Raw genomic sequence first — 24,798 nt, forward strand, 5'->3', positions numbered from 1 at the left:
AAATATTTTCTCAGGTCCTTTCTCTCTCTCTTCTCCTTCTGGGACCCCTATAATGCAAATGTTGGTGTGTTTAACATTGTTCCAGAGGTCTCTTAGGCTGTCTTCATTTCATTCTTTTTTCTTTACTCTGTTCTGTGGCAGTTAATTCTACCATTCTGTCTTCCAGGTCACTTATCTGTTCTTCTGCCTCAGTCATTCTGCTATTGATTCCTTGTAGTGTATTTTTCATTTCAGTTATTGTATTGCTCATCTGTTTGTTCTTTAATTCTTCTAGGTGTTTGTTCTTTAATTCTTCTAGGTCTTTTTTAAACATTTCTTGCATCTTCTTGATCTTTGCCTGCATTCTTTTTCCAAGGTCCTGGATCATCTTCACTATCATTATTCTGAATTCTTTTTCTGGAAGGTTGCTTACCTCCACTTCATTTAGTTGCTTTTCTAGGGTTTTATCTTGTTCCTTCATCTGGTACATAGTCCTCTGCCTTTTCATTTTGTCTATCTTTCTGTGAATGTGGTTTTCATTCCACAGGCTGCATGATTATAGTTCTTCTTGCTTCTGCTCTCTGCCCTCTGGTAGATGAGGCTATCTAAGAGGCTTGTGTAAGTTTCCTGATGGGAGGGACTCATGTCTTTTCCCTTGTTTCCAAGAACTTCTTTACCTCATTGGGCCCCTGGATATAGCACATTGCAATTATTGGAAACCATCTGTGAAGTTGGCTGTTCTAAGTAAGTTTCTATTTTCTTCAGCATTAGTTTTTTTCTGTTTCATTGTGTAAGGCAAAAACATTGATTAAAAATACAGAGAGTCATTATAGGTTGATAAAATGCTCATGAATCATATAGCAGTCATTTTTATTTATCTCAGTGATTCTTTACTAGGCTGGTATAGTACTTACTGAAGATCATATCAGAATCTCCAAGAAATCTTTTTCAAACTATGTCTCCCCAACCTCCGATGGTTTGATATTTCCCCAAGGTAGTGTATTCCCTCTCTACTTGATTTCAGCATCAGCCTAGACTTACTACTTACCAACTATTACCTACCTTCATTCCCAATCTACCTCTACATGGCAGATCATCACACTAATGAGAACAATGAAGAAAGGAAAGAAAGGAAAAGAACGAAAGACAGTAAGTTTTTTTCCTTTAAGCTAGAGGAAATATACAACCCTAGCTTCCTAGTTGTAAGCTTTAAAATCCTGATTGCATTCAGTTCATTCTTAAGAACTGGCTTCTATTCTCCATACTCTGAGAAGCATTTGCCATGGCCTAGAATGGCAAACACTCTGTTACATCTGTAACTGGGAAAAGCTTTTGGCACTACCTGAGATATGAGGTCTGAGGGAATTACAAAGGCTCTGCAGAAAAAAAAAAAGAAAAGAAAAGAAAGAAAGGCTCTGTATAACAAGTGATTCCTTGGTAGTAAGAGGTGGGAAGAAAGGACAAAGGACAATAAATCAGCATTGCAAGATTGGCAGCACAGGTGATCACAGCAGTTCAGGGAGGTAGGTCAAACTATGAAAATCATATGGAGCTGCAGCTTAAAAACCAAGAAGCAAATGGAGAAACTAGCTTCAAGCAAGGGAATAAAGTAGAGGAAGGAAAGCAGAGAAATAAAAGAGAGATTGTAAACACCTTTTTCAGGTGAGACAGCCAAATTCATGTTTAACTCTGAAATCTCGATAAGCTCAGCTAAAAGGATGAAATGCCACAAAGCTGATTTGAAATACTCTATTCCATTATCAAAAGGTATTGTTGCTAGGGTTCAAAAGCAAAAGCAGAACAGAAGACACAAAAACCACACACACATACACATATGCACATATTTGTGCACAAAGATTAAAACAGAAACATGCATAGAGATCACATACACAGCCAGTCACCACCACATTGACACTGACACATGTACACACAGTACACACAGTACACACAGTACACACACACACACACACACACACACACACACACACACACACACACCCATACATGCCTGTACTCCAGGATGGGACTGAATGAAAGGAAATCATCTCTGACTTAGTTAATTTTCTCCTTCAACTCTGTTTCTTGGTTTCTTCACTTAGATAGGACTAATCCCAGTCAAATGTAAGAGATGTGTTTGTCACTGAACAGGGCACTTCATTTTGGTTGTCTCATATTACATATTTACACCATGCAGATTCTGGCTACTTCAGAAAGAAAAAGTTAGTTGTGAAAGGTATAAGCTTTGATTCAGAAGTGGTGTTACTTTGTGTATGGAGCCACTCCTTATGGGGTCTCATTTTAAGTGAGGTTTGTGCCTTTAAAAAATCATTCACCCTATGGATTCAATGCAACCCCTTTCAAAATCCAAGCTGGCTTTTTTTTTAAAGGAAATTGACACACTAATTCTAAAATTCATATAAAAATGTAAGAGATGCAGAATAACCAAAACAATCTTGAAAAAAACGTACAAAGTTGGAAGACTCTCACTTCCGAATTTCAGAAATTACTACAAAGCTACAGTAGTCAAGACAGTGTGGTGTAAGGGCAGACATATAGAGCAATGGAACAGAACTGAGTGTCCAAAATTAAACACTTATGTTTACCATCAATTGATTTTTGACAAGTGTGCTAAGATCAGGCAATGGAGAAAGAATAGTCTTTTCAACAAATGGTGCTGGGGCAACTGGATATCCACATGCAAAAGAATAAGGTGGGCCCTGACCTCACATCACACACAACGATTAACTAAAAATGGATCACAGACCTATATGTGAAAATGTAAAACTGAAAATGTAAAACTCTTAGATGAAAACATAGGAGTAAATCTTTTTGACCTTGAGTTAGGCAATGGTTTCTTATATATGACACCAAAACAGAAGCTACAAAAGAAAAAAATAGATAAACTTGCTTCATCAGAATTGGAAATGACATCATCATGAAAGAAAAATAGTCTACAGAGTGGTAGGAAATATTTGCAAAGCCACAAGATACCACTTTGCACATATTAGAATGGCTGCTTATTATTATTAGATAATAATAGTGCTGACAGGATTGTGGAGAAACTGGAATCCTTATTCATTGTTGGTGGGATTTAAAAAATAGTGTGGCCACTTTGGAAAGCAATTTTGGTGGCTCCTTAAAAAGTTAGATGTAGAGTTACCATATGACTCCTGGGTATACACCTGAGAGAAATGAACACATATGTCCACACAAAAACTTGTACATGAATGCTTATAACAACATTATTCACAATAGCCAAAGAGTGGAAATGACCCAAATGTCCATCAACTCATGAATAAACAAAATGTGGTATAGCAATACAATGGAATAGTATCTAGTTATAAAAAGGAAGTCACAATACATGCTACAACATGGATGAACCTTGAAAATATTATGCTAAGTTAAAGAAGCCAAATGCAAAAGGATACACATTTCATGATCCCATTCATATGGAATGTCCAGAGAGGCAAATGCAATAGAGAGATAGTAGATTTGTGGCTGTCTAGCACTGAGGGGAATGGGGGGAAAGGGAGATAGTGGCTAACCCCTCAGAATTTATTTATTTGGGGGATAATAAAAGTGTTATAAAGTTGGATTTTTAATGATGGTTGCATAACTTTGAATATACTAAAGATCATTAAATTATTTAAAGAAGTGAATTATATTTATGTAAATTATTCCCCAATAAAGCTGTTAATAAAAAATCAGTCACTTGGGAAGCACATGATTGTTTTCCAACATTTGAATGGTTACCATATGGAAGCAGGGTGAGGTTGCTTGGTGTAAGCTCCAAGGGGTAAGAAGAATCGGGGCTACCACAGAATACAACTCCAGAGGGCTCAATTCGTGTTGTAATTTGTATTCTAGGCCTGAGAGTAGGAGCAATGAGTGGAGGCTGAAGGGAAAGAGATTTGGGCTTATTTATGCAAACATTCAATAACTGGAGCTATTCAAAGATCAATGTGCTACCTCATAGTGGAAAGTGCCAAATTATTGGAAATATTCAAGCATAAGCTGGATGACCACTTGAGGATGGAGTAGATGGGTTCACGTAACAGATTGCATATGTATGTACTGCGGGGGGAGATGTGACTGGATAGCCTTTAAGGCTTCTTACAACCCTAATATTCTATTAGAATGTATATATTACTAACTTTCATCTGTAAACCTTTTTTCTCATTCTTAATAATTTCCTCATTATCCAGGAATAAATGAGTACTTAAATATTCCCAATAGACTCATAAGTCCCAACAGTGATTTCCTGTGAAATAATAAAACTTGATGTTGTGGGTTAGGCTATTTCTAATAGTTATATGCTGTCTCTGGCTCAATCATTTAGCAACGGGCCTATCTATTGGATTACTCTTTTTGAGTCTACAGCTTTAAGGGTAGTACCCGATAAATATTAGTAAGAACAGGATCCTACATTGTACTTAATACTAATAATAGTTAAGTTAATTAATGCAAACTATCCTGGACTCTGTCTTTTCTCTCTTTCCACCCTTCTCTGTTTTTTCACTAGATATGGAATATGTAGTCTGCTGATTTTTATAAGTTGCTTCCAAAGCTTCAGAATGAACCCTTTGGCTGAAGTTTTCAAACATTTTGGCCTAAGTCCACAAATGCCATAAGAAACTGGCACTCCATTCTGCAATGCTTTTCTCTCTGTCAATAACTTTAACTTGGGATCATAACATGGAATCATTTGTCAGATGATCCATTATGATCTAGATTTAAAACCACATTTTAGAGCTACTGGGAATGATTCTATACTGAAAAAGAGAAGTTCAGATAAAAAGAGAAAAGCTGCTTATCCATCATCTGTTTTTCACAACAGCAAGGGGCAGTTTAATATCCGGGAAGGGGCAGCTTACCAATAGTGACATGGGATCAGAAATGGCTAAACAGCTTCAAGTTAAGTACCTCCCTCATTGGAGTGGTCAACTATAGGTAACACATATAGTAGGTGCTAGCTACGTAGTGCTGACTGAATTATGCTGGCTCACTGACATCCTAGGCATACATAAAAACCCTATATCAAAAATCTGAAATGGAAAACATCTGCAATGAATGTGTACTCATTGTTCAGCTAGTACACCAGAGCCTTACTATAAATCCCAACCTCAGGGTTCATGACTTGGAACTGTGTTCTAATGTTCTAACATAGCCCTTCTGTTACTTCCAGTAATAAATCTCCTTGGAGAAGTTCCAAGAAGGGTATTGCCTTAGATCATATTCCATGTTAGAATGAGGTTCTTCTTTACAGCTTGTGCTTCATCTGGTCTTGATGTGAGGCCAGAAAAGGAAATGTTCTGGAGAGTTTGCTGCAAGGTGGGGGTTCTTTTTATTTTCAATAGCTGTAAATATTTGACAAAACAATTATGCCCTTCTCATTTCAATTCCTCCAGACCACTTCTTCCCAGACCATTTCTTTCCCTTCTTGTTAAAAGCCTCATGAGGCCCATGGTAGGGCATTCATGAACGCTACTTGGCAGGGGGAAAGATACTACTGGAATCCCAGGCTCATTTCTCCAATGGTCATATTTCTGCCTGTGCTTATCCCTTTTTCTGCCAGATTGAGCTCTTTATTGCTCACACCACTCAAAATAGCCATGAGCACCAATATCCACCAACTACTCAAGCTGTCTTTATTGTATTTACTTTGTATCCCACCCTCATAAATCACTCTCCCTAGATCCCTTAAGCTTTTCAATTGCTCTTTTCCATTTCAAGCATCTCAATTCCAGAGAATGGAAACTTGGGCATAGTCTTATTACCAATTAAAAAGGGATTCTCACTACTTTGCTCTAAGAAGTTATTTGCCCATATCCATGTCAGTTACTCAAAACCATATTGGCTTTTTAAATGCCATATCATATTGCACACTCTTAATATAGTTTACTATCTCTTATCACCTGTAGACTTTAAAAAGCATGAATCAAATTTACTTTTGATGATGATCTATTTGTGTGATATTTATAACCAGGAAGAATGTAATATGCCACCCAAAAACTTTTCCAGAATAGTCAGAATTTTTATTAATATGGATTGTCACAATTATTTTATATTCTTTACACTCTTTATCACAAATTTAGGTAAATACAGATTGTACAACTTCTGCTGAATAAGCTGGGCAAGTTTCCATGACTCGGGAAAGCATATTAGAGTTGTAGTTATTTGTAGCTCCTGCCCCACCTCCAAACCAAAGGGCAGTGTTTGGGAAAATGCCAACCATATTTATCAGCAAGAGTTAGCAGTCTAGCATAGGGGATGGGAGTGGCAATGAGTAAAGTGTATAAAGAATCTAAAAACTGTTTTCTTTACAACCTCTTCATCAGAAGCTTTAACTGGGTACATCCCAATCCTTGTTTGGTAGACAGTTAACAAAGGGAATGTTTTCTTTACATTCTCCCACTTTACACTAATCTGAGTTTTTTGTAAGGGAGTACCCTAATGCTGAGAATCTCCTCTCTCTGTCTCTCTGTCTCTCTGTATCTGTCTCTGTCTCTGTCTGTCTCTCTCTCTCTCTCTCTCACACACACACAGATGGAAAACATAACCATATTCCTAAGTAAACATGTAAGTAAAAAGCAACAGGAATGTAGACTTTGGAGTCTAGACACAGAGCTGTAGAAAAGTTAGTGGTATATATAGTAAACCAACATTTACTGAGAGGGCTACCGAGGATTAAATGAAATAACTTATGGAAAGATCCTAGCACAGTCCTACAACATACCTTTACAACATATTTGCCTTCTTCTCTACCCTGGTTTGAATTATGAAGCATCCTGATCAGAGAGAACTCCTTCATTGAAAACTGAAATGTCTGGCTTCCTAAACAACATAAAAATGTCACTGAAAACTGTAGACGTAGTTTGGGGGAAGTGAGAGGCAAGGGGTTAAAATTTTCCTTTAGTTCCAAATGGGTTTTGTCTTTATGCATTTCTCTCGAAACTGTAGCTGTGGCACTATCTCTTTAGTCCTCAAAACAAAAGAACCTATTTGCAGAGTGCTCCAGGGTGGCCCTGAGTGGCACTTTAAAACACCCGTTTTGAACTGCTCTAGGCAGTTCAGTGAGGCTGGATACAACAATAGATTCTGGGAGTGAGTCTGAATGGTACAAAAAAAGGGGGTGGTGGTCTCCTGTCCATTGAAAACAGAAAGCAGAGCTAAAGAAAGTGAAGAATGTGAAAGGAGAGAAGGGAATTTCAGGATGTGCTAAAATTTTTTGCAACCAAAAAGAGTACAAAGAACTGGGATCTAGGCAACAGAGGGCAGGTCAAGCAGGCATAATTATTTATCATATAGTTTCCACAGATGGCTATAGTCAAGTACATTATTTTACCTATGTGTTTTTTCTTAATACTATAGATTTTGACACTGGGTTCTTTTTAGAAAGCCACCAAGTATAACTAATACACATAATGAACTCCACACAATAATAAAACAGAGTGCCTAGATTTATGTCTCTTTATGTAGAGACTGCAATCCATTTCTGATTCAATTCCTCCAAAGTATTAATGCAATTTAAACAATGAAATCATCCTGAAAGGGGTACACTACTGGTTCAAGGAAGATTTTTCAGAGAAAGAAATGGAAGCTGAAAAGTAATGAGTAATGAGTGGCTAAGGGGCTGATCAATCCAAAAGAGAATAGTTAAAGGGTCTAAGAGAGCTAAAATGCATAAAAATGTCTATGACCTAAACATTGGAGCTAGAAGCTCTTTCTTCTGATTAACTCTACTTTCTTATCCCTAGCTCAGAAATCAAGGCTTAACAATTAACTCTCAATAGCAAGCCAATATGATTGGAAAAATAATACAAAAATATTTAAACTGTTCAAAAGAGAAATGCAATGTCCTATGTGTCAAAGGAAACAATGTTCCTGTTTGATTCCCCATCCATACAATGATCACTGTAGCCATCTAGACCCCTAAGAGAATTATTACTCCTAGACAGCCAAGCTTTTTGGAGCTGCACTTCCAGCACTGCATCCAATACCCACATGTAACTATTTAAATTTCAATTTAATTACATTTATATAAAACAAAAAATATTCAGCTCCTCAGTTGTAGTAGCCACACTTCAGTGCTCAACAGACACATGTGGCTAGAGGCTACTGTGTTGGACAATAAACATAGAGATTATTTCATCATCACAGAAAGTTTTATTGGACAGCACTGGGCTAGACACCAGGAGGTCAAGACTTTGAGTTTAGACCAAATCATTCAAACCATTTTTAATGATAATTTTTCCACAATGTAATTAATATTCGTATCTACAGAGAATATAAATTAGGATTGAACATCATACTTTTGACTTTGGACAATGGTTCTTGAAAGTCAGTTGTACAGAAGAATCATCTGTGGAGTTTGCTAAATGCAGATAACTCATAGAGTGATTCAGTAGGTCTGGAATGAGGATCCAGGAATCTGCATACTAAACATGTGCCCTAGGTAATGCTGACAAGGGTAGGTCCTAAACCACATTTTGAGAAACACTGTGATTATAAATCAAAAAATTCCAGTGATCAGTTTACACATTCTGATTCATTTTCTTGTACGGGTAAGTATTAATATGTGTACATAGGCAAGCCCTTGTCTCCTTACAAAAGTGCAAACTGTTCCACAAAGGCAAAGGAAGGAGATTTCAAGGTATAGTAGATCTGAGTAAGGATGAATACAGAGAGAAAAGTCAAGAAGACAGACGCACTAGAAACAAATCTTTTGAATAGAAATATTCCAGAATATCTATACAGGGCGGAAGCTGTATAGCCATTCAGCTTCTGGAACTCTAAGGCTCTGGGAACAGCTTTGAATCTTGAGCTAGCAGGAAAGGAGAAAAACTCTTTGGTAGTGTAGTTTCTGAAGATCTGAATATTGCACGTAAATGCTAAGTATGTACAAGATGCTAGCCTATGTGCTAAGAGATTAGTAAAGTAAGGTTTTTAACTTCAAGGAGCTCAATCTAGTGCGGGAAGAGAAACCAAAAATAAGTATAATATAGTAGCAGGTGTCATTTCAGCTGAACCTTAAATGGTGAGTTGCTCTGGAGTTATTGGAGAGGTAGAAGAATGACAATTAAAATACAGAGAACAACATGAAGAAAAGCACAAGAGCTTGAAAATTTGGAGCATACCTGGTGACCTACAAGTGGGCTAGAGTGGCTAGTGAATAGGGTTTAGAGAAGTTTGTGCAGTGGGAGATAGGGGTACAGATGCATTCTGGGTACCTGGGACAAGACCATGGATGGCACTGAATGCCTGTTTGGGAAAAAAGTATCCTTTAGAAGGTGTTTGAGGAGAGTAGTGATATGAGATCTGCATTTAGGAAGAACACTAACAGCTAGGCATAAAATGGAGTGGGGAGAGAGTAGATACTGGGAAGATGTGCTATGATTTGGCCATCTGGCTGCATGGAAGAAAAACTGCACTCTGGTTGCAGAGAGAGAGAAGCAACAGAATATGAAAGAGATTTTTTTTAAGCTGAAAATCTGAAAAAAGAGCATGAGTAGTGGCAGTGTTTAGAAGCTGTTGGGAATGCAATGATCCATCATGACTCTGGCAATAAAAAGTACCAGCAATGAGGGTCAGAAAGAAAGTAGAATTCTCAGCAGTCTGGTGAGCAGACAGCTCTACACCATCTATGTTTTCTGAAGATATGGACAATGGGGTATCTTCTATGGGTGGCACACAAGTGGGCAAACAGCTTCTTCAGCCCTTAAAGACATACAACATACTGCATAGTAATTAAGGGCTTAGGCCCTGGAGACAGGCTTCCTGGAATAGAATCTTGATTCTGCTACTTAGTAATTGTGTGATCTGTAGGCAGGTTACTTATTGATAAATTCTGTCCTGTTTATTCTACCCTTAAAATGAAAATAATATCACCTACCTCACAGGAATGCTGTGAAGGTTGATGAGTTCATACATAAAAGGTATTTGTAACATGGCCTGGCACATAGTAAGCACTCAATAAATGTTAGCTATTATTATTATGTGTATGTATGAGTGAAAGACACACACTTAATTGTGCTAAGTTCAATGTTCAATAACCCTTGAAGGTATAAGTGCTATATCTAAGGAATGGTGATCAGTATAGTTTAGCAGCCCAAGGGACATCTGCAGTACACTGTCCTGCATAGGCAGCATGCCTTAATATTACTCAAAATGAGTATCTTAAGTCCATTTTGAAAAAAGACAGATATGAGTAAGTTTTCCAGCTTGTAAATATTCTTAGTGATTCCCCTTAAGTAAGCTAGTGCAAGTTGGCTCCAGCATACCACTGGCTGGTGTAAACTAGCCCTTATACTCACATCCATAAGACCTGACTTTCACTTCCCTAAAACACACTCAAAGGTATACTGAACGGAAAAACAGCCGGAACCTAGAAATCTACTCCTTTTCTAATTTCTCTTGGCCTCAAACAGCAGGGGGAAAAATGATTATTTTGCAGATGAAAGACTTTCTTTCACCAATCAAAAAATATCAATTCCTTTAAAAACCATAATAAGCTCTTTTTCGTTTATATTTAAAGTGCTCGCTTCCAGAAAGAGGAATGGAGCGAGGGGTGTTAGCCAGAGCTTCTGACTGCACAGGAAATTTGCCACCTGAAACCAAGTTTAACATGGAGCTTCCAATCACATGCCTAGTTTTCCCTCTAACCCTGACCCATTCCCTCAAGTTCCCTCCTGCATTTTTTTAAGTGTCGAATTCCATTTAAGTTAAATAATGATAAAAGAGCTTTATATCATCCTCCTTTCCATTTTGCTAGGAGGGGAAAAATATAAGAATAGCTTTACTTTAAAATATGTTAAAATACAAAGATATCTTAAATAAGGATAAATTCTAAGTTACATGGTATCTGAGACAATATTTCTATTACCATCTTTCTAAAAGTCTCATAAACAGGTCATAACAATACTTGCCCTATGTCCGACTCATGTTCTTGATAGCATTCTCAAATATTCATTGTCAAATGCTAAAGAAGAGTTGTCTATGGTGTGAGCATCCAGTCATTTCCCCAGTAAATGGCATAGTCTCTAATAAATTCAGATCTAAGAATGACTGCTTCAAGAATGTTTCCTGAAGAGGTTTTAAAGAACGTTTTACCAGAGAACTAGCATGAGCTACTCAAGCACCTGGGTTCATCTTTCTCCTTTAAAGGAATGAATTTAAAATTGAGAAAACATTTGAGAATTTTAAAAGATGAGAAAGTTCATCTATTTTAGATAGATAGATAGAAACAGAAAAGTGTGAAACTGAGTTAGCTGTATATTTTTTCTGTTGATCTGGATAAAATACTCAAATTTTAAAACATAGCCCTTCATATTTGGCTAGTATATTTTAAAGTATACACATAACTTTTACCAAAACCATCATATATGTTGAGCAGAATATTAAAAATGAACTAGCTTGTTTTAGAAGGAAAATATTCCACACTAACCTTTTCAATCGGACATTTTACTTCCCAATAACTTTACAAGGCTCTACCTTCATTCATATTGATGTATAAATTAATCAAAACACTAATGTTTCTCCACATAATCTATAAACTTAATCTGGAAAGCACTCACATATTAAAATAAATGTTATGTTAAAAATAGCTCAGAAAAAATCTCTACAGTTCTATCAACACATTTTTTTTTTTTTTTTTTTTTTTAGTAAATGACTGAACTTAGTCTTCTTGACTAGTAGCTTAAGTCAAATTTACCCTGGATCCATCAACTGAGAGGCACCCTGGTATAAGGGTGAGAAAAAGCACAGATTCTTGAATCAGATCAATTAACCTATGAGTTTGGGCTCTGCCTCTTGTTAGATGCGAGACCTCAGGCCAGTTACTCATTCTCTAAGTCTCAGTTTTCTTACCTCTGAAATGGAGATCATAACACCACTGATTTCACACAGGGTGGTTATGAGAAAAAATTGATCAAGTATATGTTAAACCATTGTGTAAATGTTTTACATCATATCCACTATGAGTCAATTACCAACAACTATACTGTAATTTTAAGTTGTTTTTTAATAGAGTAAAACCATGACGGAATTAAGCATGTATTTACTATTAGGATACAAATACAAGTCAGTCATAAAAGCCACCTAGTTAGCTTTGACATTATTCATTAGGTCACCCTGGAATTGAGAGATGGCAAGGAGATAATGTCACTATTTTTTTTAACATAAACACTTTTATTAGCATAGAGAAGTTCTTTCCAGATATAGTAATTCCAGTTGCATAACATTTTCCACATTTTTCACTGCCAGAAATTTAAACCAGTAACACAGGCCCATGAGAAACCTCTACTTATTGAATAAAGCAATATTTTCCATGAAAGTATATCTATTTAGTTTTACAGTGGAGAAAACGAGATATTCTCTGGTTTTAATCCAAAGAGAAAAACCTCAACAACTTTGCATATTAAAAATGTACAGAGATGGCTCTTCTGGAGTCAAGCATGAATTAGAGTATAGAGAAAACATCCAACAAGCACAACTCTCCAACACTTAGTGAAACAAACCAACCGCTACCCAAAGAAGAAACTGAAGCTATAAATTCAAATAAATGGGCTGCAGGGAGACTACACAAACCTGCTGTTGCTTTAATTGCAGACAATTCAATTCAGCAGCTGTTGGTCCAGGCACTAAGGTTCACTGTATGCTCTTCAGCGTAACCTTGAAATATTCTCACTCACTCACTTCTCCACATCATCTGCATGCTGTCCAATTAATGAGGAGCGAAATCAACTGTCAAACCACGTATCAAAACAGAACATGATCTTTTAGCTCTTAAGCACAGGAGCACAATATTTTAAGGACAATAAAACAAGAATGGAGGTGTAAGTCCTTGACAATAAATGATATTCAAACTTATCAAAACATGTGGTTGTAGAAACTAAGCTTCTGTTCTGTTCAGCGAGAAAGTGAAACTTTTTTAAGGTTTTTTTTATTTGGAAGGATCCTTTCTATCAAACTGCTGTATAAGAAGCCTTTCAAACAACATTCACCAATACTTAATCAGTCTCCAAGTTCTTCATTATTATGGACCAATATTGTTTCTGAAAGCTTAAGAGAATACTTAAGGAACACTTCTGGTCCAACGATATTTTACAATACAGATGGTTTGGAGCTGGCATGTTTAGCCTTGCTGTTTTCAGCACTTTTTTTCTACCAGGAGAACAAACAACAACAATAATATGTAATGTTCATCAATATGAGTTAAATAATGAAATAAAAATAAATTTACCAAACAAATGTGTTCTGGAATGCTTCCTATTTGAAATTTACTTACTCTTAACTGTATATCTCAAATCTAGACAACCAATTAACAAACACAGGAGTTAATAAACTCAAGAGGAACACAACATACTAAGTGTTTTAAAAATTGCTTTTTTCCTTCCAAAGCACTGTCTTCTGTGCGAACACTCTAGGCTATATCACATACTACCAGTTGCAGACATAAGACTTGAGAAATTCAATACAAGAATACAGCAGAGAAGCATGCACAATTAAGGGATCGGGACTACCAATTTAACAGAGAACCCAGATTTTACATAGCAATCTGCCACAAACACTATAGCTAGGGGCAGGCATATTTTATGCAGCTATTTTGTTTAGCTCATTAGAACCTTATTTGTCCTTCAGTACAGTTGAACTGGAGGCAAAATAAGAGAGGAATGCACTTTGAAACAAAAGGAAAATTTCAGGTAAAATAAAACATACTATACCTGAATATTGTACTAGGAACATCGTGACACTCTTCAGGGAACTGTTTCACGTTGTATCCTACCGTGAGTTATTCTCCCCTAACCTCTTCTCTCCACAAAAAGAAAAGCCAAAGCACCCCAAACCCCCACTACACACTACCCCTAACCCACCCCCGCACTGAGGAAAAAAAAACCAAAAAACAGATACAATTCAGCTCAGCTCCGATGATGCTTCTGTTTAGCTCAGCTCCAGCCGACAACTGAGCTCTAGCAACGGAGCATAGGGAGGTGGATTCTGATGCCAGGAGCACTTCCATCCACTTCACTTACACAAAAGCAGGCAGTGGAAAATCCAGGAGCCTTGAAGACAAGGGCTGGAACTGGCTTTTATGAATTGCTATTACTGCATGTGTCACCATCCATCTCCAATGACGGACACTTACAGGCTGAATTGGGAGTGGAGGGGGTGGGGTGGAGGAGGTTGGAGAGCAGGTGGAGAAGCAATTAGCAGTATGTTCATCCGAGAATTCGTTTGGGATTTCATACATCAGTGCCTAAAGAAACAACATGCAGTTGACAAATCAGAACTTTACGATTTGCATGCCTTAGAAGAAATCTTAGCTCACAGCCTCGAACAAAATAATGCTTGCCCACTCGTATAGTGCATGGAAAGTCACCCCTTTGCTTTCTTTTTCCTCCAGCTACCCTTGTTCCTGAGAAATCAACATTCAGAATGAATATTTGCTAATTTTCCCTAAAGAATTGTATTTAAAAGTCTGGAAGCAAAGGAAGTATAAAGAAATTAAATTATATTGAACATGACATCTCTTAACAAAAAGGCAAGAAGCTAATTATTTTAAGCCAACTTTTCATCCCTAGTCCCATTCCCCAGGTGCAGCTTTCATACCTATAATCAACAGATCACACAACTTTTGTGCATATATTTAACACTGAAAAACAATCTATGTATACCTAAAAATAGTTCCATTAAAGTCAAGGTGAGAAGCTAGGTGACCTTTAAGAAGGCACTTTACCTGTAAGTGCTTTAGTTTTACTCATCTGCTAAACTGAAGCACACTTTTTTAGACTTCAAAATGAATCATGAGTAGGAACAAAAAGGAGACAGTCTCTTAGGAAGGAAACATGACACAATTGGAGGAGTACTGGGGCTGGGTATCAGGAAACCTGGGTTCAGGTTCCAGTTCTACAACTTTCTATCTGTGTTACTCTGGACAAGTCACTTAACTTCTTGGAGCATAAGTTCCCTTATTTTATAAATTGTACATAATTGCACCCATTCTGACTGCGTCATAGGATTGCTGTGAAGAGCTAATGAGATAATAGATATAAAAACACTTTGGTAAATTGTAAAGAGAGATAAAATTGTATGGGATTATTATTATTATACCCTGAGACAAATCTTGCCTAAATGACTGAAATGAGGCACCTGTATCATATAAGAAAAATAAGAAAGGACCAATATAATTTCATGAAACATTATCCAATTCTTCCAATTTTAAAATTAGAAGGAAGTACTGTTTCCTCTTAAAATTCCACAGGAGGAAAATCTTTTGAAAAGAAAAAAATTAAATCTGATATACAATACATCAAAAGTTTATTAAAGAGACAAAAGTCCTGTAACTCCTTCTTTCCTTTCCAAAAAGTCAGTCAATTTTTCTGTAAGGTCTAGTATTATGTCCCATCTGGAATGCAAGCTACTAGACAATGAGCATCTCCTTTTGTTAAATCTTTCTATTAACCTGGTACATCCTCACTGCCCAGTGTGTAGAAAAAGTTTCAGGTTGATTATCTAAATCTAAATCCACAAGGTAAAAATCCAAAGTCATGCTTTATGAGGCTCCAAGCTGCCTTGATACTATATATACAGTGGCCAGCTGGTTTCAGCTGGGACACAGTTTTAGCGCATGAAGTCCTGGGGTGGCCACACCTGGGGCACTAAATGATCCAGACAATGTTTGGGGACCTTTGGTTCAGCCAAATCCCACATGTCCTGATTTTCATCTGTATGGTGGTTTCCCAAGTATGTGTCTGTCCACGTGGGCCAAATCCTGAAGCAGCCAAAAGAAAGGTGGGAGCTGTAGCAGAAATATCAGATATCAGCTCCCCTTGGCCCCCTCCAATGCCATCCGTGTCCTCAAACAAGTGCCCAGACCACTTCCTGCGAGAAGAAAGAAAACTTTTTTTCTAATTGTCCCCTTGAATGTCATTGCCAATACTGAAAATTCCAGTAAAATATGTATCCAAAATCTATATTAAATCAATGGGTAAAATGGATAATATGAATCACAAAGAGTTAGGTGAGGTAGCTAATAGCAAGTGAGCCATTAAAGGGGGAAGGGGAGGAAAGGGTGGGGAAAGGAGTAGAGGAGAAGAGAGGGGAGGGAAGGAGAGTGAAAGAATCTGAAGTGAGAGCTTCTTTTTTTTTTTCTAAGCAGAAAAATACTTGCTGGAATCATCCAAAACCTCACCTCCTAGAAAGTGCTTGCCTTTTGAGGTACTGGGAATGGCCCATTTACTACCACAGCTGCAATCCTAGCCTTCCGACTGCTTAGGTAAACAGTCAAGAGCTTGAAAAAGCACTGATAGACCTAGCACCAGAACTCACTTTCCTTCGGCATGTGGAAAGCCAGGCAGGTGGGACACAGTTCTCTAGGGGCCTCATCACTGCAACCCTCCACCACAGCCTCACCGGTGGCATGGCTGGCCACTAATAAAGGTGTCAGCCCAATTTCAGGTTCGGCAAAGGAAACTGGCCTGAGACTTCTAAAAACACACTGGTAAGAAAGGAACAAAGGCTGTATTTCAGAATCAGGCTGTTCTGCCTTTGGGCATTGCAACTGAACTCCTCCACACATTTAAGCTGAAATTCATATTTCCCAAGTGCCTCAGAAAGGCCATTCAAAGTAAAGGGAAAAGGACAGGAAAGACGATTTTTTGTTAGCTTCTTTCCCCACCGTCAAAAGATGAGGATCATATCCAGAACATGACTGACAGCATGTACCAAAAGGCAATAAAGTGGAGTGGAAAGCATCAGTTTCAAGCCAGATTAGCAAGAATGGAAATTAAAGCATCAGAGAATCCTGATAAAAGCAAACACACAAACATATACACCAAAAACCACTGCAATGTTTCCATCATTTCAATCTCCAGAATGTAAGCACTAGTGGTTCCCTAATCCACCTGAACTTCTCAGCAGCTGTCACCAAGCCTGACGGATCTTTTCAAATGAATTCCTATTGTTAACCTCCTTGGATTCTGAGTATTTTTGTCAAAAACAAAAATCCCAGTGGAAGATTTCAGATAACCATGAACTTGAACCAAACCATGGACCTAAACTGAGAGAAACAACACTAATTTTCTAAACCCCAAACAAAACAGAATTGTTAATAGTTTGAAAGCAACAACTAGTGAATCAATTTGAACTGGACCAAAGCTTCATGTTTTCTGAATCAATCAAACTTGTACCAAACCCTGAGAGTCCAATCAGTTCAAAGAACACACATCAAGACTTGGTTTCACCTGACTGACAGCCCACAATGAACCACAGAATGGCAATAAATAAGGAGTTGGGAAAACTGAATTCTCCTATTTTTTTCACTGTTTGACCTTGGTCAAGTCATTTATACTCTTTTAGACTCGGCTTGCTTACTTTGAAATGACTGGGCTGGGATTACCAATATTCCAGGTCTAATACTTTATGCCAATTGTGAAATTTAGAATAATGACAAAATAGAGGATGTCACAATTTGGCCCTAATCTTCAGAAGGAGAGAGATGTACCACCCCAATTCTCCTAAGGGTTCATGTTTCTAGCTTTTTTGAAATATGCTTCACATAAGAGTTGGGCAACTGTCTTTGCTCATTGGGCAAATGTGCCTTGGGAATAGTCAGGCTAATATTCCTTTTCAGAATGTTTCTCTTCAAAAAATGTTTCAGGAGCAGTTTGTTTTCCTCAAATGAAAGCTACAGGTGAGTGGTCTGGTCCCAAAAAGGAAGAAGGAAGAAAGCGATCTAAATTATGCTGAGCATCTATTGCATGCCAAACATAGCATGATACTTTATATTATTTTTTAAATTAGTCCTCACAACACAGCTATAGGGTAGATATTATCATCCTAATTTTATAGGCAAGGAAACTGAGGCTTACTGATGTTAAGTGACATGCTTGCAGTCACCCTACTGGTAAGTGATAGATCTGGGATGTGAACTCAAGCAATTTGAATCCATTACTATACCAACATTCTAATGATTAAAGTCTGAATGACTGAATTCCTTCTTAATTCAGTGATTCAATTGCACTTGCTTAGTGAATAATCATCTGCTGAGTTAATACAGTGAAAGTAAATCTCCTTGCATTTATGCTAGATAGACAACTTTCTAAAAAATTTCATCCAACAATGTGGTTAAGACCACTGGGCTCTGGAGTCAGACAGACCTGAGTTTCTTGAATTCTGGCTTATGGACAAGGTACTTAACCATGCTGAGTCTCAAGTTTTCTTACCTGGCAAATGGAGAAAGAAGTAGTACTTACTCATTGGGTTGTTGGAAAGTGTTAATGATGTGATAGCAACTAGCACAGTGCTTGGCACAAAATAATTATTCAATAAATGCATGTTAGAGCTATACTTGTATTCATAAGCAACAGAGCAAGAAAGAAAAGGTTATAAAGAGAAAGGAAACTAGGATTCATTTAACTCAAGTGCTCTTTGGCCTGTAGCACAGATTTAGTTTGAAAGAGGTTTTCAGTGGCCCATCCATACCCTCTAAAACTAAGCTGCATCTTGCAGTAGATTAGCATATTCATGAAGCAACATGATTATACTAATTGGTGGTGCCTAAGTAGTAGCAAGGAGACTTGTCATGCGCTCTGCTGAGCAGCAATTGTCCCTAGTTTCCTGGAATCTATCCTTCTAAAGAGAGGGTTGGAAAGTGGCAGATAGAAGTACTGCTGGAAGTACCAGGTGGTCTAAGGCCCCCATCTTTCCCCCATTCTTCAAGTTCCAGCTTCTATTTCATTCACTCATGGCCCTCTTCGCATATGCTCCTCTCCTCCCTCAGTTTATTCTAGTTTTATTGTGATTCTCCCCCTGGCTCTAGCTCTGTCTCTGCTCATCAGCGTCAAATGGTATTTATGGAATGTGTGTCTGGCACTGCACTAGGTGAAGTGGAGGGACATCCAAAAGTTAATCAAAGAGACATGTCCCATGGCCAAACAGATCTAAGATCCACAGGTAGACCAGAGTTTTGGCAACACAGTAAATGCAAGTATAATTGGATTATTTGGTTGATTTCAGAGCACAAAATAGTTTGTTCATCTAGTTAATGATACACATACTGAAGAATTTAGAAAGAATTATACAGTTGTCGGCAACTTGATTTGAAATGCAGAAAAAGATGGATAGATGGATGGATAGGTGATAAAGCAAATAAAGTGTTAACTATAGACTCTAAATGATGGGTATATGGGTGTTCACTGTACAATTCTTTCAACTTTTCTGTATATTTAATTTTTTTCATCATAAAAGGTCGAGGGAAAAAGGAGAGGGGTAGGTAAGGGGTACAGCTTTTTCAACTTCAAATGTTTCAGAACAAAATAACCATATTTATATGGAGAAGCATAAATCAAATAGGGCAAAATGTTAAAAAGTGGTGAATCTGAGTGAATGGTATATGAGAGTCCTTATATGATTCTTTTAACTTTTCTATATTTACAATTATTTCAAAATAAAAACTTAAAAGTTAGTTTATTGAAAACTGACCCCTTGCACCTAGTGTCTCAGTTGCCATTTTTAGTAGAGAGGATATTAGGTCCATAGTAGTAGAGAAATTGGAACGAATGGGGTGGGGGACAATAATCAACCCGTACATATACTTGGGTGCCTACTGTATGCAAGACACTGTGCTAGGCACTGTGGCAGATTCAAAGAGGTTAAAAACACAGTCACTGCCCTGAGAGGGCTCACAGTGTAGATGAGGGAATGCCAAAGCAGTGTCTGAAAGGGTAACTGGCTGGCCAGATAAGTTCTGTAAGACAGAAATATGAAGATTGGAAAGGTAGGCTGGAGCCAGACTGCAGAAAGTATTGAATGCCAGGCTAAAGAGTTTGGACTGCATCCTATGGCTAATGGGAAGCCATTTATAGTATCTGAGTCGGAGAAAGAATATGCTCCAAAACCGATTGGCTACATAGAACAATTTGGGCACAGTTACCTTCAACATACATTTTTTATATTCATGTACTTCTGGCCCTTGTATCTATTTCCCTTGTCTGGATGTGGCCATTAGGGGGTTCCAACATTCTGGATGCTGACCATTTTTTAAACAGCCATCTCTTCAGCCTCTGTCCCTTTCCCTCCCTCAGTCCCCAAGGGAGCTGACCATCACTCACCTCAGCCCCACTGACTCCGTAGGCAATAAATAAGCCTCATACAGTTTTTCAAACTAGCAGCTATGCTTTGAAACTCTGATTTCCTTCATGATAATCAAACCCCAATTACTACTGGGATCACTGATTTGAGTTGGAAAAAATGAATATTCAGCTAACCAACATGTGAAGGAGTGCAGGAAGCTATGTCCTGTGTGTAGAAGGAAACAATTATTCAAAGTGATCTTTGTATGTTGAACAAAAACTTAGTGGAGATGGCATTCCTGAATAGCGGCAAGTGATTAGGGAAGGCCTCTCAGACTGCCAAATCAAAAGGTGGACTTTTTCTGTCTCCAGTTTTTTCCCCATAAAGCCCATCCTCCAATCCAATCATGTTACTCCCGGTTTAAACCCTGTGCTGGCTCATCCCCCGCCTATAGGATAAAGGCCAAGCTCCTTAACAAGCAGACTTCCTTCCACAAGATACCTTTCCAGATCCTTATCCTGTCCCCTCTTCTATACTCCCAGTGGTTCATACACAGTATCTCACCTTTTTCTGAACTATCCATTTTTATATGTAACTGTTTCGCATGTGTTCGTGTTCCCTCTTTCTGGAATTCTTTCCCACACCTCTTTGTCCACCGAGATTCCAGGCAATGCCCACTCATCCTTTGTGATTCAGCAGAGTTAGACTCTGGTCTGTAAGGAGCCCACCCCTAGCAATAATTTCCTCCATCATGTTCCCAGGGCACCTTATAACATAGCTCTTTCTCTGAGCACCTTTGCCATTGTAATATAATTATTGGTTTGGGTGTCTATCTTCCCAACTTGACTGTGAGCTCCTTAAGGGCAGGCAGGGACTACTTCTAATTCATCACTGTATTCCTAGCACTTGGCATAAGGTCTGGTCCTGTATATGTGCTTAAATGTGTATTGAATAAATGAGCTTGAATATCAAGTGCTCCTTGAATTCAAACTGAGCATCTCTTGAAAGGTGAAAATTAGAATATTATGTGACCAAAGTAATCCTAATGAAGTGTGTCCGAGGACTTGATTGAAGAAGAAATGGTAGGAGGACATATTACGGGGCCTTACTGTGGGACAGTTTCTGCCCCAGGAAGCGCTTACTGGCAGTTGTTGCTGGCTAAAAAGAAGCGCAGCTGGAGTGGATGAGAAGGGCCCTTACTGCGGATTTCCCCCAAGTTATAATTCACCTTTCACCACTGAAGCAATGTTGTTTATGTAACATTCTCTACAAGGTGTTTCAACTCTTCTGAATTACAGCCAGACTTGTATTTGTATTCTCCCTGCAGATATATTTGGACAAGCCTTGTTAATGAGTAGTCATGGAAAGCTCTCCAGTTCCTATTCTCACCTATCATTATTGTGCTTAAGGGACCATTGAAAAGCTGAGAGCCAAAAAAGGGGGCAGGGAGGAGCTAATAAAAACCATCTTTTATTTTTCTCCTAGATTGCCAATATCTTTCACAGCACCTCTCATCCTACACTGTTTTATAACTATGTATCAGTAAAGGCAAAAAAGAACAATGAAGACTTTAGCAAAACTTTACACTTTGCAGGCAAGAAAAAGAGGAAGCAACACTTAGGCCTGGCATATAAATCTTTAGACATATGATCAGTCGCCACTTCTAGAAAGTAAACATTTCAGCTGTTTTAAACAAATAGCAAAAGCAATTAGCCCTCTCTGTAGACTAAACTGAGGTGTATGTTGAATTCTTTTTTAAATCGGAGTCTGTTTTGATCTTCAAAAATGTCGAACTGGTAAACACTTTGCTTTTTTTGTACATATAAATCTAAAAGCCAAGCCTAGCTTGAGGAAGATTTAAGAGACATAAAATTTGTCTGGGGTGTCTGCCAAATCTCCGCAGCAGAGACAGAAACCCTGGAAAAGCTGACATAGTCATTAACTCTCACAACATCACCAGCAGGTTTGTGCAGGGCTGGATGTACAGAAAGTCACTGTTCCTTCCCTCAAACTGTTTGTAAACAGAGAAGTAGATTATTTGCTTATCAGGTATCTGGTAGCTCATTTTTGCCTATGTATCCTACTGGCAGGTATCCCAATTTTCAGTGGAGTAAATTTTCATTTATATGATGGACCTGCTTGTTGAAATCTTCTTTCTTTCATTTGCTCTTTCACACTCATTCTTGTATGTACACTAGATATCTCTGTCTGTCTGTCTGTCTGGAACGCATAAAAAGGGGGTATTTATAAGTATCTAGTGCAGTGCCTAGCAGAGTGCTTTGCACATAGTAAGCCCACAATAATTCATCAGATGAACTGAAACTCTACCTGTAATTTCTATGTTCAACTTATTTGATCATGGAACAGAACTATGCATTCTTTTTCCTGGAGTATTTAACAGTGAGAATTCCTTACAAGGTGATATAATTTTATTCTGACAATTCATGCTTAGGACTTCTATCCTTTGAAGAGCATCCATTTTTGCACAATGGGTATTATCTGTAAGGAAAATGAACGAAAGACCACACAGCAGGATCTTGAATGACAATATGAACATGGATATGTTTTTGTAGAGAAAATCAGATATCTCATATTCACCTGATTGTACATCATCATGGTAATCCACTACATATGTCTAAGATCACTTAACAATGCAAGAATACAGTGCATGCATAGGCTGCATTCTGTAAATAGGATTAACAGTTGAATTCAACCAAGGTCTTCCCTGGGGACAGATTGCTGGAAAATACATCTACGTGACATTTAAAAAAATAAATTAACCAATGACACTGGCTCCCATGAGACACATTGTTTCTTGTACATTCAATTCTATCACAGTTTTCCGTAGGTCTCTGCTGACATCCCTATCCCCAAAGACACAGAATTTCAAAACAGAAAGAAAAACAGAGAAATTGGAGCTCTTCTGTCTCTCCTGCATGAAGTGTTATATACACAAAGGAAAGATGTCTGTATATTAACACAATGTGAACTGTGACGTGGTGAGGTCATGTCGGTCTGGACTGTTTTTGTTATGCTGTGGTCACATATAACTTGCCCAAGGGAATGAACAAAGTCTGTATGCACACTGACAAAGACTGGCAGGGGGCCTCAGGAAAATGAAAGCTGTGTTATAGCAGGGGGGTTTGATTTTTTTCTTTAAAAAAATGTTATTATGATTACTTTTCTTCCCATTTTTATTTAATTAATTTTCCTCATCTGTAAAATAGGGATAACTATTGTATGTATTTAACATTTTTACTCTGAGGATGAAATGAAACCCTGGTGGATTGCCTGGCACACAACAGTTAACCCATACAATCCACACCGATATTTGGTTAGCATTAGCTAAACACCTATTATGTGCCAGGCACTGGCCTAAGACTCCAAGAAAAAAGTAAATTGTGGGAGGAAAAGTGACAATGGAAAGAAAAGCAGAGAGCTGATTTTCAAAGGTTTTATAAAGCAGTCTAAGAAATTTGGATTTTATCTTGAGGACAATAGGCTGCCTTTGAACTATTTTATGTAGAGCTGGATAGTTTTAGACTTGTGATTTAGAAACATCATTCATTCTGTCAGCATTGGTGGAGAAAGGATTGGAAGGGAGGCAGGCTGGAGGCAGTAGTAATCCCGGGTACAAGTCATATGTGTGTTGCGGGGTAGAAGGGGGCAGTGTGTCCCAAACTAAGGCGATGGCAATAGGGGTGGACATGGGGAAAGCATTTTTAAATAACTTTTTGAAAATGTACAAAAATGTCATTATAGAGGATTAGCAAAAAATATGGAAAAGACTAAATAAAAAGAGAACTCGTATGTAATCCTTCTATTTATAGGAAAACTCTATTAACATTTTTTGTGTGTGTTTACCATTATGGGACTTTTCCTATGTATGTGCACACAGATGAGGGGGGCTGTGCATGTGTGATATGTGTGTATGTGTGTATGCAGACTGAGATCTGTCAGCTTTATAACCTGAATTTTCTCTTAATATATCACAAACAACTTTCCACATCATTAAATATTCTTTGGTAATATCAATTTATATGGTTACTTAGTAATCCATACATGTACCATAAATGATTTAATTCAAACCTCTAGTATTAGACATTTATCAATAAAATGTTATTTTTTCCTTTTTCTTTCCTTTTTTCTTTTTTCTTTTGCTATTATAAACAGATTCTGGGCTAGACATCCTGGGAGCTAAATTTTTAGAAACTTCACATTTATTTTCTCAGCATAGAGCCCTAGAAGTTGAAGTGGAAGGTTGAAAGCTATGTTCGATTTTAAGATTTTTGATACATATTGACAAATTCTTTCCAGAAGGGTTGTATCAGATTACAGTCCCACTAGCAGTGTCTATAAATAGGAAGAGACCCATTTCAGAGTGATTTCAAGGACGGTGTCAACTGGATTTGGTGCGTGGAGAGGAGCAATGGATCCTTGGCAGAATATAGGGGCAGAAGCAATGTGAACTCTGTCAAGAGGAGCAAAGCAATGGGCAGGCCTAAGGAACAGGAGGCTGGGTGGATAAATGATGAGGAAAAAAAAAGAAAGGCAACCACAGGAGAGTGGGAGAAAATGAAAAAGAAAGAAAACTCTAGTGAAGTTATACACCCAGGTCACTTTAATTTACTGCTTTATTCTGCAAAAGTAGCAAATGTAGCAAACAGCTAATCTTTTTTTAGTGTTTGGCACTCTGCGGTACCAAGGTCCAGAGTTACATTCATGTGAATATGTTGATCCATTCTTTTC

At 37.8% G+C, this 24,798-nt stretch overlaps 1 protein-coding gene across 4 annotated transcripts in view; it reads right to left on the reverse strand.

Annotated features, from left to right (window-relative positions):
• ENOX2 (ecto-NOX disulfide-thiol exchanger 2) overlaps positions 1–24,798 on the reverse strand; it is a 298,921-nt gene that overhangs the window by 269,672 nt on the left and 4,451 nt on the right. Inside the window, exons 2-3 of one of the 4 annotated variants that reach the window (XM_079910124.1) lie at positions 14,123–14,233; positions 12,565–12,692 (exon numbers count right to left, since the gene is read on the reverse strand). The exons of the other annotated variants lie outside the window; for them this stretch is intronic. The gene's annotated coding sequence lies outside the window, so the exon portion shown is untranslated. The remainder of the gene's footprint in view (positions 1–12,564; positions 12,693–14,122; positions 14,234–24,798) is intronic. 4 annotated transcript variants of the gene reach the window in all.

Source organism: Stenella coeruleoalba (genome assembly GCF_951394435.1).
Source record: "Stenella coeruleoalba genome assembly, chromosome: X".
Lineage (NCBI taxonomy): Eukaryota > Metazoa > Chordata > Mammalia > Artiodactyla > Delphinidae > Stenella > Stenella coeruleoalba.